Source organism: Lactuca serriola, chromosome 5 (assembly GCF_051521515.1).
Source record: "Lactuca serriola cultivar US96UC23 chromosome 5, Lser_US96UC23_V15, whole genome shotgun sequence".
In the NCBI taxonomy this organism is placed as follows: Eukaryota; Viridiplantae; Streptophyta; class Magnoliopsida; order Asterales; family Asteraceae; genus Lactuca; species Lactuca serriola.
In genome coordinates, this window is record NC_136412.1 from 18,187,060 (window position 1) to 18,206,041 (window position 18,982).

An 18,982-nucleotide genomic window follows, 5' to 3' on the forward strand; every position below is an offset into this window, starting at 1 on the left:
GCTGTTTAATGAAACCCTAATTCCCCGGGTTTGGAGCCTATTTAAGGGCACTTATATCCTCCCATTGCGGCTACCGGTCCCTTGAGAGAACCCTAAGAGAGCTAAATCATTTTGGGAGAGAGGAAGTCACTTTTGGGCCTTTGTGTTCCTTGTTTAGCAAGAAGAAGGTGGCAAGAGCAAGGAGGAGGTGAGATTCCAGCAGATCCAGAGTCCAGAGGCTTCATTTTGAGGAGGATTATAGCTCGGGGGGATCGAGCGCGAGTGATTTCCGGGATTTGCGAGTTATCGAGATACGCGAGGTGAGTCTTCTCACTATACTTTACCTTGAGTAGGTAATCATAGTTATGTGACAGAGTATTTGTATGCTATATGTATGTTATGTGTTGTACTGCATTATTTCTATGTGATTTATGCTGTGCATGTTTATAGAGTTGGAACCGGAAGGTTCACAGAGATAGAACCAGAGGGTTCACAGAGTAGGGTCCACGGACCCACAGAGTTATAGCCTCAAGTGGCTAATATGTGTTATGTGTGGTATTTTGGGGAACTCACTAAGCTTTGTGCTTATATTGTTTGGTGTTATTTGTTTCAAGTACTAGTGATGACCGTGGGAAGGCCCCAGCTTGATCAGTACAGACACACGGGATTTTTATGTTATGAGATCTTGGGATTTTTTTTATGGCATTGATTGAGTTTCAAACATTGATGTTTTTATGAATATTAAATGAATTATGTTTTTATAAAATGCGAAAAATTGTTTTGAAATTTACGGTGTTATAGTGGGACTCTTCGGACGTTCCCACTTCATCACAGCCTCGATATTTGCAGGGTCCACCATTATTCCCTCCTAGTTAACAACATGACCCAAGAATTGAACTTCTCGGATCCAAAAATCACACTTGGAAAACTTTGCAAAAAGCTTCTCCTTCTTTAACACTTCTAATACTTCTCGTAGATGCTTGCCATGCTCCTCTTGGCTTTTCAAGTAGATGAGAATGTCGTCGATGAACACTATCACGAATTTATCGAGGAATGGTTTACAAACCTTGTTCATCAAATCCATGAATGCTACAGGAGCATTGATTAGTCCAAATGACATAACCAAGAACTCATAGTGTCCATATCTTGTCCTGAATGCAGTCTTCTCAATATCCAGCTCTCTCACCTTCAGCTGATGATATCCTGACCTAAGATCGATCTTTCAGAAGTAGCTCGAACCTTGCAGCTGATCGAATAGGTCATCAATCCTCGGCAATGGAGACTTGTTCTTCACCGTTGCCTTATTCAGCTCTCGATAGTCTATACACATTCTCACACTTTTTTCCTTTTTCTTCACGAATAACACCGGAGCTCCCTAGGGTGATGAACTAGGTCGAATGAAACCGTTGTCCAACAGCTCCTGAAGTTGCGTCATAAGCTCCTTCATCTCTGTCGGTGCTAATCAGTAAGGTACCTTTACTATCGGTGTTGTTCCTGGTAACAAGTCTATACGAAATTCAACTTGCCTATCAGGTGGTAATCCGGGAAGATCTTCAGGAAAGGCTTCCGAATAATCACACACAACCAGCATATTCTGCACCTCTTTCTTCTCCTTCTTAGCATCGATTACGAATGCCCAGTACGATGCACATCCTTTGGACAAACATTTCCTGGCTTTCATCAGGGAGATGATTCCAGAATTCACTCCGCGTTTGTCCCCGTACACCATAAATGATTCCTTTCCGGGTGGGTTCACCCTTACTATCTTCTTTCGTCATTGAATCTCAGCATCGTTGGCGCTAAGCCAATCCATACCCAAAATGATGTCGAAACCGTTTAACTCTAGGGGTAATAGCTCTTCGTGGAATTCGTTTCCGTTTAGGTCGATGACGATGTTCCTAATACGATTACTAACAGGTACGAATTTGCCACTGGCAACTTCTACAATCAGGCATTATCTAGTTTTTCTACAGGCAATGCTAATTTCCCACCAAATTTATGCGACACAAAGGAGTAGTTGGCTCCGGAATCAAATAGTATATTGGCAGGCAAACCATTTACAAGAAAGGTACCTGAAGCGACGTCTGCTGCCTCCCTCGCAGCCTCGAGCGTCATCTGGAAGGCTCTCGCCTTCGGCTTCGGTGGTATGTTGGGTCTTCTTTCCTCCTTCTTCTTCGGGCAATCCTTTGAAATGTGCCCCTCCTCGTTGCACTCATAACAGACCTTCTTAGTGAACGTGCATTCGTTGGCGTAGTGCCCAGGTTTTCCACATTTGAAACAAGTGACCCCTCCGTCACACTTCCTAGAGTGCTTCTTCTTACACTTGTTACACCGCTTCACTTCTGATCCTCCTCCTCTCGAACCAGACTTCGAGAATCTACCCTTCTTATCGGACCTCGAGGATCCGTCAAATTTCCTTTTCTCTCCCACCTCCACTCTCTCCTGACCCTTCTCTCATATCTAGGTCTCCACATTCTTAGCAGCCCAGATGGCGGCTTTCAGAGTGGTAGTTTGCTTGACCATTGGACTGAAGTCTGCTGGTAATCCGAGGGAAAATTTGTTAACCTTGGAGAGTTCAGTTGGAACGAGGCGAGGAACAAGCTTCATTTTCTTAGTAAAGTTTGCAGCGTATTCAGTAACACTCATTCTTCCCTTCTTTAGATTCTGGAATTCGTTTTTGATTTCCAGAAGATCCTGCTCAGAGCAGTATTGCATCTTCAACTGTACCAGAAAATCCTCCCACGACATCATGCTTGCTTCACCTTTGGGCATTGAATCAGCTAGTAGCTTCCACCAGCTTAGCACTTCAGATTTCAACAAAGGAACCGCGAGAGCGGTCTTCTACCTGTTGCTACACTCGCAACTCTCAAACATCGTCTCCATTTCATAGATCCAGTTCATGACTTCCATCGGTGTCGAGCTTCCAGATAGACTCGGTGGCTCGGATGCCATGAAATCCTTGTATTTTCATCTACGTCCGTCATTTCCTTCATCCTAGTGGTTTTGCCTAACTATCGGTGGGTTGGCTTGACCAACAGTCCCACTGTAGTTTCCCTCCTCAGTCTGCCCTTCGTTCAACTCGGGCTGTTCGATCTGAATAGTCTCTTCCTCTCGATTTTGCTGGAGCAAACGTATGGTTTCCTCCATTTGACGATCCAACATCGCCTGGATCATCGCTTGCACTCCGGCCATCGTGACTGGCTCAAGTGCAACTTCTTCAACAACAAGTATTTGCTGAACCACTGGGGGTTGGTTCCTACCTCCATTTGCATTCACGTTTCCGCTATGGGTCCTTGCCATCTTGATCTATACACCGAATAAGGTGAATTTAGATCTTTATTTAGGATAGACTTTTAAATCGTCCATATCACTCCGAAACGTTTACATGCTAGTTCTAATATCGTAGCCGTACGTTTAGAATTCTAAACACATAAGGTTTCTAGATCCGGTCGGCAATAGACCATAGATCCGAACAAATAACAACATATCATGCACAATGCATTTAGCACATAAAAGCATTTTAGGCCAATTCCTAAAATAAGCTAGTGCTCACACCTCACAATCATCGCTTAGCATTCTAAGTTTAAGTCTAGAAATCCTACAAATTCCTAGTTCGCTTAAACTAATGCTCTGATACCAACTGTGACATCCCCATTTTCACGGCCAGAAAAGACCGATTTTGTTTATGCTTTGTTTGAAAATCAGAGTAACATTTTAAATAACAGTGTTGCGGAATTTGTCCCAAAACAAAATATGATAAAGATTTATCAAAAGCATTTCCATAGAAATGTATTTCATTAAAAGACTTGGGATGTCATGTTTGTACAGATCAAAATCATAAACAGTACAATATAAGCCTTACTACATTATTACATATCTACAGGCCTATATTCGTAATCCCTCGTCCAAACATCATATCTATGCTCAAGCGCCACTACCTGTAATACATAAAACTGAGTGGGTCAGGCTTGGGAGCCTGGTGAGCACATAGGGTTTTCAACCCACAATGAATAAGTTCATTAATTTCATCAATCAACAATAATCGGATTACCCATTCCCGTTATCCTCACTTTACGTCCCTAAACACCTATCATAAGGGACCTAGCCTAAGGATCATCATCAGGATGGACACTACTGCTAAGGGGATTCCTTAGCAATAAATGTCCTGAAGGCAACCATGTGGGGGATGGAGTACACCGGTGAACACATCGTTCACAAACACCTACAGGTTGCGAGCCTGCTAGCATTCCACTGGACTGTCTAGAAGAGTCCATGGTCATCATCCATACTCTGCTAGATGACAGAATCAACAACATCAACATCGAGGCCTCTCATCATTTTATCACATATCACCTATTACATTTACCCATGTTTTACCCCAACAATTTCATAGATATAAAATACCTATACAGTTTAAATCATTGAAAACATGTATAACAATGTTCATCCAGCATAGATAGCAAGTATTCAGATAATATGCACACATAGCACGTAATTTATATAAAATACTTCATATCTATGTGTAAGCTGAAAGTAACTACGCACTCACCTGAAAGGTGGTGACTTAGCACTCGGACAGCGCTTCGATGCTCTCAAAACGATTTTCCTTCGATAAAACCTAGTACCAATACCACTAGGGTTTCGTCTAACGATAACCACGACAAATTAATTAGTCTGACTATTATTATTATTATTATTATTATTATTATTATTATTATTATTATTATTATTATTATTATATAAGCGTTAATAACACTCAATATAACTCATAATAATATCCCAAATAATTATTTTAAGGACCTAATAACATTCCTATAATTATTTGAAAGCTATATAAAAAAAATTGCGTAAGCGTAGCACACTTTTATCGAAAACCGGAACTTATTTGGAGCAGCGTTTTAAAAACCGAAAGACTCCTTTTTCTCGAGACTTCGGGAGCCTCGGGGCTTCCTTAGGGTGCTAGGGGGATTTTCTAGGGTTTAGGGGGGTTTGGGGTTGTAGAGAGAGAAAGAAACTAGAGAGAGAATGGAATTTGTTGTGAAAAAGGAAGCTGCATTCGGCCCTTTACAAAGCCTGTGAGGCCTCGGTACGCTGGGCGTACCTCGGACCTACGCTGGGCGTAATGGCTCGGATAAGGCCTCTAGCTGTCTCGCACATGGCTCGTACTCGAAGTGGATAAGAGCGAAGGTACGCGGGGCGTACAGACTTTGGATGCGGGGCGTAAGCGAGGCGACGTGTCATCATCCGAAGCGAGGACCGTGGGCCGCAAGCGACGGTCAGGATTAAGCCACGTCATCAGTCCATGCCTCAACTTCGCAAATTCAAGTTACAACTTCAAAAATTCGTAACTTTCGCGTACGACCTCCGTTTTCGATGTTCTTTATATCCACACGAAGGTGGGAACGTACTCTACAACTTTTGTTTAGACTCCGTTGGCTAATTTTGACTCGATTCTAAATTTTATATTATTAACAGGCCGGGACAGGATTGGTCCGTTAAATCCTCATAACTTCTTCATCCGGCATCCGTTTTCGCCCATCTTTTTCTCGTTATGCTACTTTTAACGAGATCTTCGATTCTCTTTTAGGTCGTGTCGGCTAAAACTCACTCGATCTAATATTCGAATTTCGGGCTGTACACTGTTATTCCGAAACTTCGAAAAATCATAACTTCTTCATACAAAGTCAGATTTGGGCGTTCTTTTTATCGATGTTCTTAGTTTAACATATTCTACAACTTTCATTTAGAGCGCTAAGGCTAAATCTTGATCTATTGTAAATTTACTATTTACGCTTCCTGGTATCGTGCCGGTTCTGTCGCGAAACTTGGACGGGTCATAACTTCTTTGTTATAACTCGGATTTCGGCGTTCCTTATATCCCCGGAATCCTTGTTTCGACCACTACAACTTTATGTAAAGATATCGGGCTTATCTCACACTTTAATTTTGACGCTTATTTTTATTCTTTATTAATTATACATTTATAATTAAATAATAAGCATATAAACACACATAATTCACATAATACTCAAATATTTCATCTTTATTACTTCAAAAAGAGTTACAATAGTTGACCTAGACTATTACATTGACAAATATGCTTAGCCCTGAAACCCGAGCGTTACAATGAAGGAGCCTCAATCACTGCTCCCAAGATGTTTTCCGCATATCCATTTCCTTCAAAGCCTTCCTCATCTAGGTCGGATCTGGACTTTAGAGTTTCATCATCCTTTTCGGAATCGGTTGATGAAGAAATATATGATGAGGATCATGTCCAAGCCACTCTTGAAGGAGAATCAGAGTCCACCCAAAGAATATTGTAGCTAATCCCACTCATTCTGATCTCTGAAACAACAACACAATCAAGAAGCTGCCAAGCACAAGTCCTGTGATTCCACTTCGACCACAGTTTCCTATACTGGGAACTATATTAATCCTTTTTCCCTTCTGGAAATCCACTCTAATGTCTCAGATACAATGAAGAAGGTGAATACCCTCGAATCATCAGTAGTCGGGCTTAACACCAAAATAGATGACAAAGTTTCCGGAATAGATTCGAAACTTGATGCCATTCTCCAGTATTTATCAGAAGAAAACAAGTTTGGACCCACCACTGAGGAACGTGAAGCTCAACTAGATCAACTCATTTCTGTAAGGCTCAATCACACCATTGAGGAAGTTTAGAAGAAATATGACGAAAGGATTGATCACTATCTTGACATCATCACCAAGATGTTAAAGGTTCATGACGATATGTTGAATGCTTCCAATGAACTCATCAAGAAAACTCATATACGTCATGATTAAGTATATATAACCATATCTGCTATAATCATCAGTAACAGTCACATTGAATCAATTAGCATCCTTTGTGGTGTATCTAAAGGGCCCATACACATCTGTGTGTATGATGTCCAACAAACTGTCACCTCTTTCACAAGATCCAGTGAAAGGTGATTTTGTCATCTTACCCAAAAAACAAGTTTCGCATTCATCATCTGACCTCGGGTCAAATGATTCCAACACTCCATCCTTATGGAGTTGGGCGATACGTTTCTTGTTAATGTGTCCATATGACATTGCCACAAGCACGATTTGTCCATACCATTAGACGAATCAATTTGAAATACACTATAGCCTAAATTGTCTACACACATCACAATTTTATACACACCATCACAATTTTACTAGGTGAGTCTTCTCACTATACTTACCTTGAGTGGTAATTTTGTGTGACCGGAGTGTCTTGTGTGCTTACACTGAGTATTGTGTTATCTTGCATTATATCTTTGTGATTTATGTTGTGTACTATACTGAGCTTTACTGAGTTAGGACCGGATGGTCCATCCGAGTTGTGGGACCAGAGGTTTCCACTGAGACTCATCGACCAGAGAGTCTTATTTGAGATATATCCATGAGAGGCTAATGAGATATGTGTGGTATTTTGAGGATCTCACTAAGCTCCGTGCTTACCGTGTTATGTGTTATGTGTTTCAGGTACTTCTCAAAATCACGGGAAGGCGCCGACTTGATTGTACACACGGGATGTAGTTTATGTTTTGAGGATCCTAGCTTTTATCAAACAATTTATGATTTTTTTTTTGAGAATTTGATAAATTGTGGTTTTTGGAATGTGATACTAAGACTTATGTGGTTTAGAAAATGAAAATTTTATTTGAAAATTTACAGTGTTACATTGCGCATCCAGTCATTATCGTATGTGCCATCCAATGTCACCTTGGAGCAGATGTTCAATAAAGAAAATTTATGATTGGAGGAGGAGGAACCATAAGCATCATTTGGAGCGGACATCTATAAAAGAAAGGTAGTTTTAGTTAGACAAGAACAATCTTTAATATAACAACCAAAATATGAAATAAATTCACAACTTAGAAAAGGGATGACGTAACCTAATTGAAAATTTTATAAAGGTAGGTAAATGACGATTTACCAATTCTGCCATCGAAAAATGAAATTTGAAGTAAATTAAGTTAAGTGAAATTCCTAGATCTTTTAAGACTCGTTGGAACTATTCAATGACATGTTTAATCTCATATTATGATCTTCTATTTGTGACTGGGATACCGAGGATAACAAACAAGATGTAAATAACCTTGCAATTTAGTTTGGCACTCTCGATGTCATTTATCATCTCATTTTAATGTGTCAGTTAACCAAACACATTCCATTAATCAACGATAATTTTCGAGATGCCCATTATTACTCTTTATAGCCACTATTAGTCTGCCGGTTAAACACAGATGCTCCACTAAATACTATAAAGTTTAATGTGAAATTTCATGGGTTAGCATACAAATTCACATTTTTTTCTGACGTAACTAAGATTGGGATTTAAAATAAAATAGTTTAGTTACTTTTTAATAACATTATACTTATTAATGAGAAATAATTTTCCTATCAAACCCATTCGGCTAACGACCCTCCACTAATCAAGGAAGGGATAGGTGAGAGTGGACACCCATTCAACTACCATTTTATAGGCAGTTTCTTTATATCACCTTACATACTAGCTTTGTGGATGAGACGTACTAGCGGTTTGTCTGACTTAGTCTTATACATATAGAAATTGTTAAACTTTTAATTTTACAAATAATATAAGGAGTATTTTAAAACTTTTTCAAAATACTAGCTTTATTTAAATTTCGAAAATTAAATAATTAATTTAACTTTAAAAAAATAAACCAAATGATTTTTTAATTATCTATTAATTAAAACTTAATTATTATATTAACGCAAATAAGGATTATCTAATTAAATTAATCAAATAGTTTAATCATAATCCTTACCCTCTAATTTTCGAAATTTAGACTATAGGGTTTATCCAAAAAAATTCAATTATCCATTTTAAACAATTAAAATAATAATTACAAAAAATTTAGGAAACCCTAACCAACTAATTACCATTTTTGAAAATAGCTTGGGGGGAAGGTAAGGGTTTCAAACCCTTACCTAAAAGTCAAAATTCTTGGGGGGGGGGGGGGGGGGGGGGGGTTCAAAACCCCAACCCTAAAATCAAAATTTAGGCCTTTTAGGGTTTAATTTCCATAAACCTTAATTTGATCAATTAAAAAATTATTGCAAATTCAATAGAAAACAAGTCAAGCTCTGATACCACTTATGTGTTTTAGACATTACAAAACAAACTTAAAACTCTTAAGTGTACATGCAACCTAGAACAAGATCTATGTTTTCTCTATTGAACCTATAACGATGAACATCAAAATAAGAACCCTATAAACCCTAGGTTATTTTCGAAAAACACACGAAACAGTTTAAGATTACATATCATATTGTTATTATAGTAAATAAAAATGATCCTTGTGTTGTGGAAGCTTTAGAAGCAAGCACCACAAGTGTCGTGCCTCTAATGGTTCACACCCAAGCTAGCAAGATGGATATTAAGGAGAGAGGAGGGAGGATGTGAGAATTTCGACCAACCCAAGAGGAAGAAGAGATGGCCGAAATATGAAGGCTATAGAGCCTTTCTATAGTGCAAGTAAAAGACCCTAGATAACCCTAATTTGAATTAAATAATATTAATTCAATTTTAGTAATTATCTACTTCCTTATTATCCACGTGAGATATTCTAGAAACCCTAAAATATCCCCTCCAAAACCGTCCATGGCTATTCCAGGAAGGTTCTGGAGCCTTTTGTTCAACTATTGAACAATTAACTTTAGACCATGGACTTTTAATTAATTCTTTTAATTCCAATTAATTTATGATTAAATATTACTATTTCTACGTAATATATTATTCTCATAATATATCAATAAATTAATTATTTCAATTTATTAATCAAATAATAAATCAACCTCTCACTCCAAAAATCATCATGTCCAGTTGCTAGGTTTGAGGGCAACCCAAAAGGATTGTGCTACTATCAATTTAAGTTTATACCAATTACAGTTATGGGCTTAGACACCTAATCCAATAGTTGGAACCAAAGAAGTAGTGATTATAGTGGTGAGAAGAAGTCGACTTCATAGCGTGTAAAGAGGGTAGAAGTGTATTAATTTAGGGCTTTTAGTTATTAGGGCTAGTCCATTGTATCTATGATGTGGATTATTTTGTTTCACGTCATTTGTACCACATATACAAACTCACCTGAAAATCATCTACTATTCCGGTCTTTCTTCTATTTTAAATGTAATTTGCAAGTTTAATTAATGATTTATTGCGCAAAAAATAGTGGTCAGTACAAAACAAATAAAAAAAACATAATTTATTATGCGTATAATAATATCTCTTAATCTGATAAATAAGTACTAAAGTGCCATGTGGCAGTCACTGAGTACCCTCCCATCTAATTTTCCCACTAAAAAATCAATGTGAATTTCCGGCTTTGCCCTTGAGATCGAAAATATCCTTATGGCATCTTAGCTTTCTTTTTTCCGGCTGATGTCATTTTGATGTCGTCTTCTTTTTCATCCCTAATTGGATAAGATAGCATGAATTAAGGAGTTGATTGTTAATTTCAATTTTAAGATCCTGTGATAATCATCTTCCATAAATAACGTTGCATCCCCTTATCAAACCCTAGAAATTAGCAAAACAAAAATGCTTCCTCTCGCTCACGTCCCCTCTAACGTAAAACCAACCCACAATACATGTTAATGGGATTCCGCTGTCGCAACTTGATGACGATAACTTGATCGCAAAAAATCAGCAATTATTTTCTCCAAATCGCAAAAGAAATTACCAATGAGATTATCTACCAAATCGAATTCTATAAATTTGGCCTTTAATCGATCTCCATCGAAACTTATAATCTGCATCGAAGCTTGTATTTAAAGTGTATTTCGTTGTTGCCCTCTATTGATTTCTCAAGGTTACTACTTCATTATGATAATTTTAAGTATTTTTTAATGTTTCTTTTGTTTTACTTTGAATGATTTGAAACATTGAAGTTGAGATTAATACCTATTCCAAAGGAACATGAGAGATCTTTATGTTACTCATTCCTAGAATCAAATATATCAAATATGTTGATTAGCAGGAAATCAAGAATAAATTCCTCAATTACTATTTGTAGCTATTCCAAAAAATCAACAACATAGTTTGAATTCGATTCCATTAGCACGAAATCAGGAATTCGTGATCAATTTCAATTTAAGTTCGATGGTCCATATATACCGCCATTGTTCTTGATTTTATTATGTTCTCATAACAAAGATTGATAAAAGGCTTGAAAAAGTACATAATGTTAGTAATTAACACTTAATCTATCTATTTATACCATTTGGTTCTAGCTTTTTACCTATCGATTAAGTGAAACCTTTACTCTCGGCAATCATGTGCACGGTTTGATGACATTCAGTGAATGCTTTTTACCTATTATGATGTTTTCTCTATTCTGAAAAATAATATGTGATTCAATTCCGTGTATTATGTGTATTGTTGTGTGTATTGTGTATGTGTTTTATATGTAATTCGAAGATTCAACTGAATAATATTATGGTTATTTCAAGGTTTATAATTTTCAAGTTCATATTAATCTTCTTGATAGCAATTATTTTTTCCTTGAGTTTTACTTCAAAATTTGAAGCTTTGTATTTGATGCTTATATTGAAAAAATTGAATGATAGTATGAGGAAAAAAAAAATCAATGGTATTATTTTTTAAATGTGACAAGTTTGATTATGCACACTTAGTGCTCGATGAAATCCTTGAACGAGATCTTATAGATTTTTCTATCTATTATTGAATCATTTTCGTCTCTCAGAAATATCTTTCTAATTTAGGAGTGAAACCAATCAAACCTACTCCAGGTAAAAGCAGGGTAGTAGGTGATTCCTCCAACGGATATGGTGATTGTAGGGCTCAAATGCAAGCAACATGTTCACTGCGAAACATCGTGAATACTTTATATATCTTTCCATCATTCTCTTAATTTTTTATTTTCATGTTCATTAATAATTTGAAATTTGTAGTTCTCTTTATGCATCTTGTACAAATTGTTAGTAAACTATTTCTTTTATTTCTGTATAGTGTAGGTTTGGTATATATTGGTAGTATACAACATGTCTAGAGATAATGACACGCTGAGTGATGAGATCAAGGCATTTGTAGCCTTTATGATCAAAAGTAGGGCGAAGATAGACACATGCACTTGAATGAGGTGAGAGTTTGTGTGGAGTTGCGGCGCTGGTGTTTGGATAACATATACAAACAAAGACTCGCAAATGATTAAAGTAGGAAAAACAAACAAATAACACCTCAAACGGGTTTTTATAGGAAAGGGTTGTGATAGGAAGAAGATTAAATGTGTGAATGGCGGTGGAAAGAGACGCCTAAAACAGAAAGGTCCGCAAAATATTGTTGATGGAGCGTATGGATCTTTCAGCTTTACCGTTTTGAGGTGACGTGCACAGATATGAAAAACAAAAAGAAATGCCATTAGTTTGAAAATAAGCAAGAAGCAATTTGTTGTTAAATTCACGACCCTTATCACACTGAAAAGATTGGATATCTGTTTTAAATTGATTTTTGACATACATTCTAAAATTACAAAAAAATAGTGTAAACTTCAGATTTTGCACGCAAAGGAAAAACCCATAAAAATGAGAAAAGTCATCCAAAAATAAAATATAATACTTAAAACCATCTAAGCTTATAACAGGTGATGTCCATAAGTCAGAATGTATAAGCTCAAAAACACGAGAAGTTTTAGACGTAGATGAAGTAAAAGGCAAACAACTATGTTTCCCAAGCTAAAAAGCATGACAAAGTGGGAGCTTATTCGAGTTGCTAGAAATAAAATTACGAGAATGCAAAAAATAAGCACAGAGTATCCATGATGACCAAGACGTCGATGCCATGTAGGAAGAGAGACTGTGACAAGAGCCTTAGATGGAGACGAAGGATGGCACAAATACAAATCACTAACACTAACGACACGTTGGAGAAGTGAACCTGTATTAAGATCCTTCACAGCAAAACCAAACGGGTCAAATGTAATAGAAACCCAATTATCAGTAGTAAATTTACGAACAAAGATAAGGTTTTTGACCATTTGATTTGAAACAAGAACATCATATAAATGGAGTTTGTTTTGAGAGTTGGTAAGAAATGAGTGACCAATGTGACTAATCGGAAGGAGTGCACCATTACCAACCATAATACATCTAGAATTACACAACGTTAAAGTAGACATGTTACCTTGGTTAAAAGACATATGGGCACTCACACTGGTATCAATGTAGTAGTGATTGTTAGGAGGCGGTAGAAATAAGATGGCTTGAAACACGGATGAGAGATCGGTTGGTTGTTGTTGTTGTGATAGAGCTGAGGTGTGGCTGCCAAAAAATGAGGGTGAAGGTGGGAATCCTTGGGCTGTTGCGACTTGGCCTGGGGGCCAAATCTGCAATGACATGGGTTGGGGACGATAGAAGAACTGTTGTGGATATGCTAGCGGCATAGGAGCAGTGGGCTGGAGCGGCTACCACAGCGCTTGTTGGGCTGATCCAGTAGAAAGTGGGCCAAACATTGGTGAGGGTGAAGGCTGGCCTGATGGGCTATAGTAATAGATGGGCTGTTGTAGTGAAGAACCAACATATGAACTTGCTACACCATAGCAATAAATATGTGGTTGTTGAGAAATCTTTGCATAGTTTCACTTGGATGTGATCCCATAACACCTACAAACTGAGATTGTTGACCTGAACTGGTACCTGAAACATGATTAGTACTAGAATTTATGCTAGAATTATCCACCCCTCTAGAAGTGCCCTTATTGTTTTACGGTTTTTATTCCACTTTGTCTTAGATTTTCCAGAATTATTAACACTGGAATATAAAGTCGTGTTGGGAAGAGGCTTAACAACATGATTAGGATTGTCTTCGCGACCCTCATGAACAAGAAGCATGTTCTTAGCTTGTAAAAAGGTGGAAAAAAGGTTCGTATTGGTGACAACATTGATGATGCTTTGGTATGAGGAGGGTAGTACACGTAAGATTGGCATCACTAATTATGTTTCATTTATTGTAGAGTCGACATCAACGAGAGCATCAACTAGATTCTTGAGATTATGAAAATAGTCGGTAATGGAAGATGCGCCTTTGCAGGTGTTACGAAACTGTTCCTGTAATTGAAGCACCCTTGGCATTTTATTGTTAAGAAAAAATTCATGCAAGTTGTCCCATAAATCTTTGGCTATACAATCATCACTGGTAATAACTTGGAGAACACCGGGGTCACATGTGGAGTAGAACCAAGAATTAACACGTGCATCAATAGATTCCCAGTCTTCATCATCATCACCGGAGGGCTTAGATTTACTTGTGATGTGTTCTAGCACTTTAGCACCTTTTGCAGATGTCCTGAAATATTCTGCACCAAAGCTTGTATTTTGTGATGGGTTATGAGCATTCTAACACTCCTAAGCGTACATGCAACCCTAAATACCTTGGATCTATGTTTTCTCTATTATACATGAAAATATGAATATTCTAAGGTATTACCCTATCTATTATACAATCTTTTGATACTTAGGTAATTTAACAAGTTAGAATACATACCTCGTGATGTAGCTTGACTCCATGAAGCTCGAGAGCCTAGTGCCCCAAGTGTGACACCTCAAATGGTTCACACAACATAAAATGCACTTGGAATAACTTATATAGAAACGATACACGTCATGAAATCGGCTAGCCCTCACCATTCCTTCATAGTCTCTCATGGTGACCGACTTTGACAAGAATAAGATGCTTATATAGTGTGTCACAATTAGGGTTACACCATGTAAACCCTAATTGTCTTGGCCTTTCATTTCCATGATCCATGGGTATAAAAACACCATGGAGCATCCTATGAGTTTTAGCCCAACTTGATAATCCATGGAGCATTAGCCCACTATACAAGTATGGATGATTTACAGAATCAACCCATATATTTAATTAGTCTGCTTTTGATCACTTAATTAATTCCAAATTAATTCTTGATCAATACTAATTAAATAATCTTATTAATATATTAGAACTTATAATATATTACCAAACCTTAAGTGTTATTTCTCTCATTTTAGTCTATCCAAATGCATGGTGCCATGCAACCCAAATGGACCATGCCGAGCCGGGTCAACAACATACCAAATATAGTTTTGGACTTAGACACTAATCCAACAGTCTCCCACTTCAATAAGTCTAAAACTATTATTTAGTATGACTTCAAAAACCAACTGGCAATCGTAGCTCTCAAAAGCCGCTGTCAAACTCTAAACTTGTCAATGAACTCTAACCTTTTTCAATGACTTGTCCATTAGATAAGGGATCATATATTCCTCCATTCTAGATATCATATGGACTTAGACATGGATTAAAATCATTCTCTTTGTCCATTTGTTGTTTCCCGATTTCCGATTTATGACGACCGACTAATTGAACAAATCACATTAGTCCTGGCTTGGCCAAGCACTTCGGGTGTCATCACTAAATCATCGAGGGGCCCATAGATATCGCTTTTATCATGAAGGTAAAAGGAATGGATAAAGTTTGACTCATATGGCTTGTTTTACTACTTGTTGGATCATACACCCAGGCATTTTTTCTAACATCAAGTTACCAATGCGGTTTCGTGCAATCAATGTATAACCAACTCATAATAACAACTCATAACTCTAGGTTTGAAGAATATAAGATATTATCGTCTCATGATCACTCGTGATAAAATCCATGAAGTGATTCCAATGAGCATAGGTTGAATCCAATACTCAGAACTTATGAGCACTCATGAGTGTTGTAACACCACTTTGACCAACATCTTAGACCTCTACAAGCCAACCCATGATAGTCTTGATTCATATCTACTTCCAATATATGACTGACTGTGGATAGTTTAAATAACTTAGTCATTCAGGAAGAACGACCTAGTTATTTTGGAAGTCAAAACATGCAAAGTGAAACACAAGAATAATCAAATCCAATATGGTCTTAGAACTTATGAATATAAATAAAAACATCTTTTATTTATCACCATATTGATTACCCATCATTCATTACATACTGTTTTAAACAATCAACTTTATACTTGAATTAAAACAATAGTTGTCCCATACTCCAAGCATGTACACTATGTTTTTCTAAACACTAGTCATGCCATACACTAGGTATGCATACTAAGTTTGTCTATGATCTTTACTTTGTGAAATAAATCGATTGAACATAATTCCAACGATTCTCATTTCACACTCCTAATTCCTTACTGCAAATGCAAGAATTCCAAATTCTTTCCATTTACGTAAATCTGTTAGATTCTAAACTTATATGCATTGGTCCTCTTGTAATGATTATGCACAAAGTCATAAAGACTTGTTAACATACATTACAAAGTATTCTAATAGGGACCAACTCCATGGAACCAAAGTCTCATATTCAAAGTTCATTGCCTTTGAATATTCTTCTTGCATTAACTTTCCTAATCTTACATAGATTTAATGAGTAACTTCCACCTATGGGAACATTTCCGTATTCCCTTTTTGATGATTACTCTTGAACAAGAGTTGCATCTTTTCAGAATATGTCAATATGGTCTTTCCAAAATTAACACTATACTTCCAACTGTCCATGAGAAACCAATCTTTGGTAAACCTTAGATTGTCCTCAACAATTTCTTAATCATTTTAGTCATATCCAATTCTAGACTTTTCCCTTCTTAATTCCCTGAGCATTAGGAAAAAAAATTAGAAATGATGAATATTATAGCACATGCAATTTACCCTATATCCGAAGCATATGGGACACGATTCATGATGTCTCACATAAAGACTAGAATTTCCTCATGTTGAGCCATACCAACATAAAATTCATATATATATCCTTGACTAAATATGATTAAAACCTCAATCTAAGCTTTTAGAATTGAAATGAAGTATAATTTCCTCTCCCTTAATTATAGCAAAACAACTTTTTCCCAATTGAAACTTTTGTTTTCTATAATTAACATTGCTAACTTGCAACCCTTATCATAATTATCATGCTCCCACTAACATGATGATTATTAGCATAACACTTATGCTCCCACTAGCTTTGACATGTACTCGGAAATCAGCTGGACTTCGAGAAATCAATACTTTATTGACTTACTTACCAATGTTCAGACTTCTGATACGAGATGTTTTGATAAACTTTATCAAAATCATACACCTTTCCTTAGATAGCAGACATGTGTGTCTAAACAATTTCAGAACTATGAAAAGGGATGTCGTAATCATAGTCTCAACTTTTTAGACCTTTTCCATTTCTCATAAGTCCAGGTTAGTGTGTTGGTTAACCACACATGCTCCACTAACGACTTTGAGAATGCAAATATGACAACTGTTATCTACTTAACATCTGCTTAGTGAAAGTGTTTCCTCACAATTATTTTCATGAATCAGAGAAAAACCTTATAACACTTAGATTTTATGGTGTATGTGTTCGTATCCATGTGGATTTGTCAAAAGCATACTTACAAGAGAAGGATAATGACAAATCCAAACTCATATGGATTGAACTCAATCTGAATTTCTTGCCACCTGGCAGCCCAAAGGCCTGCCATTGCTTCCAAGTTGTTATGCAACCAATTGAGAACTCTAAGAACTCATATGCAAAGCCAACTTTAACTGGAATGGGCACAGAAATAGAAATATGTCAACACGATAGGTTATAAACCTCACGTCGTGTGCTAGTGTTAAACTACATGTTTTTATTCTTGATTAGATCTTGAAATTCTTCTCAGGATCTTTAATACTCCCACTTTCCTCTTGACATATAAGACTATCTTGCCAAATATTCAAGAGATAGTGCAGATTCTTTATCAAGACAAATACTTCACACGATTGGCCTTAAGTTGGTCTCTGTTTTATCCAAAACATCACAACTTACCAATTTCAAATGTACAAGAGTCTGACACACTTTACTCTTACATTTGACTAGTGTTATAAACCTTCTTTAAGATGTGTCACTCAAGTTACAATCTTGGAGTATGACTCTAATAATTTCTTTTGGAATGAAGTATGACTCATCTTCTTGATTTAACCATTTCAGCAATTCTTGATTCCTCTTCTTAGCCATATGAATGCACTAAGATATCTTTAGACGACCAATTGTGACATGGTTTCTTAATCATTAAGATGAACGAAAAAACATGATACTAAAGTACTATCCCATCTTTTCAGATTTGAGAAACTTTTATCCTTCTGCCTAATTTGATTCTTCTCATCCGTCCTGCCATACACTGAAAATTTTCCAATGCTTCAGAATTATACTTAAGCCTGTAAGTATAACCATATTTACTAAACTTTAGTAAATCATGACGAATAGTCTTATCGGTCTTTTTTGGTGGACTTGACTAGTGCACAAGAATGTGTACTCGATCCCTTAGTCCTTCACATGACTCACATATCCATGTGAACAAGGAACTAGTCTTAATTTTCCAAAGCTGAAAGTTCTCATTCATCATACTGTACAACTTGTATGATTCCAAGTTTCTATCCAACTGAAATCTTGGGTGATGAGAAGCTTTCCTTATTTGGTAAATTTAGACACTACCACAAATGAAAGGATCAAATTCATATTTCCAATATTGCTAGAAACATACAAACATCAAGTTTTCATAAATCCCTTTGCAAGGAGATATAAAATAACGTAAAACAAACTTTTATTTACTCATAAAATGCGGAAAAAACCTTTCCTTACAATGCAACTTTAAATGAAAACTATGTTATTACATGTTTCCTAGCAATCTATCATAACTCCTAAGAGTAGCTCAAGAATCTGATCTTCAATCAAGCGATAGAAATCCATCTTCGCAGTCAGATTCAACATACTCTTTCTTTAAGTTTCCTTCAATTTTTCTTTGATTCTTCAAACATCAACATGTGACCCAGTCACATCATGTAATAAGAATCTCAGAATAGAAACTTAATAGAGTTAGATAGTGGGCTTTATCTGAAGTAGAGTCAAACTTCTTGACTTGATCCACCTTATGATCTTTCAGGTAAA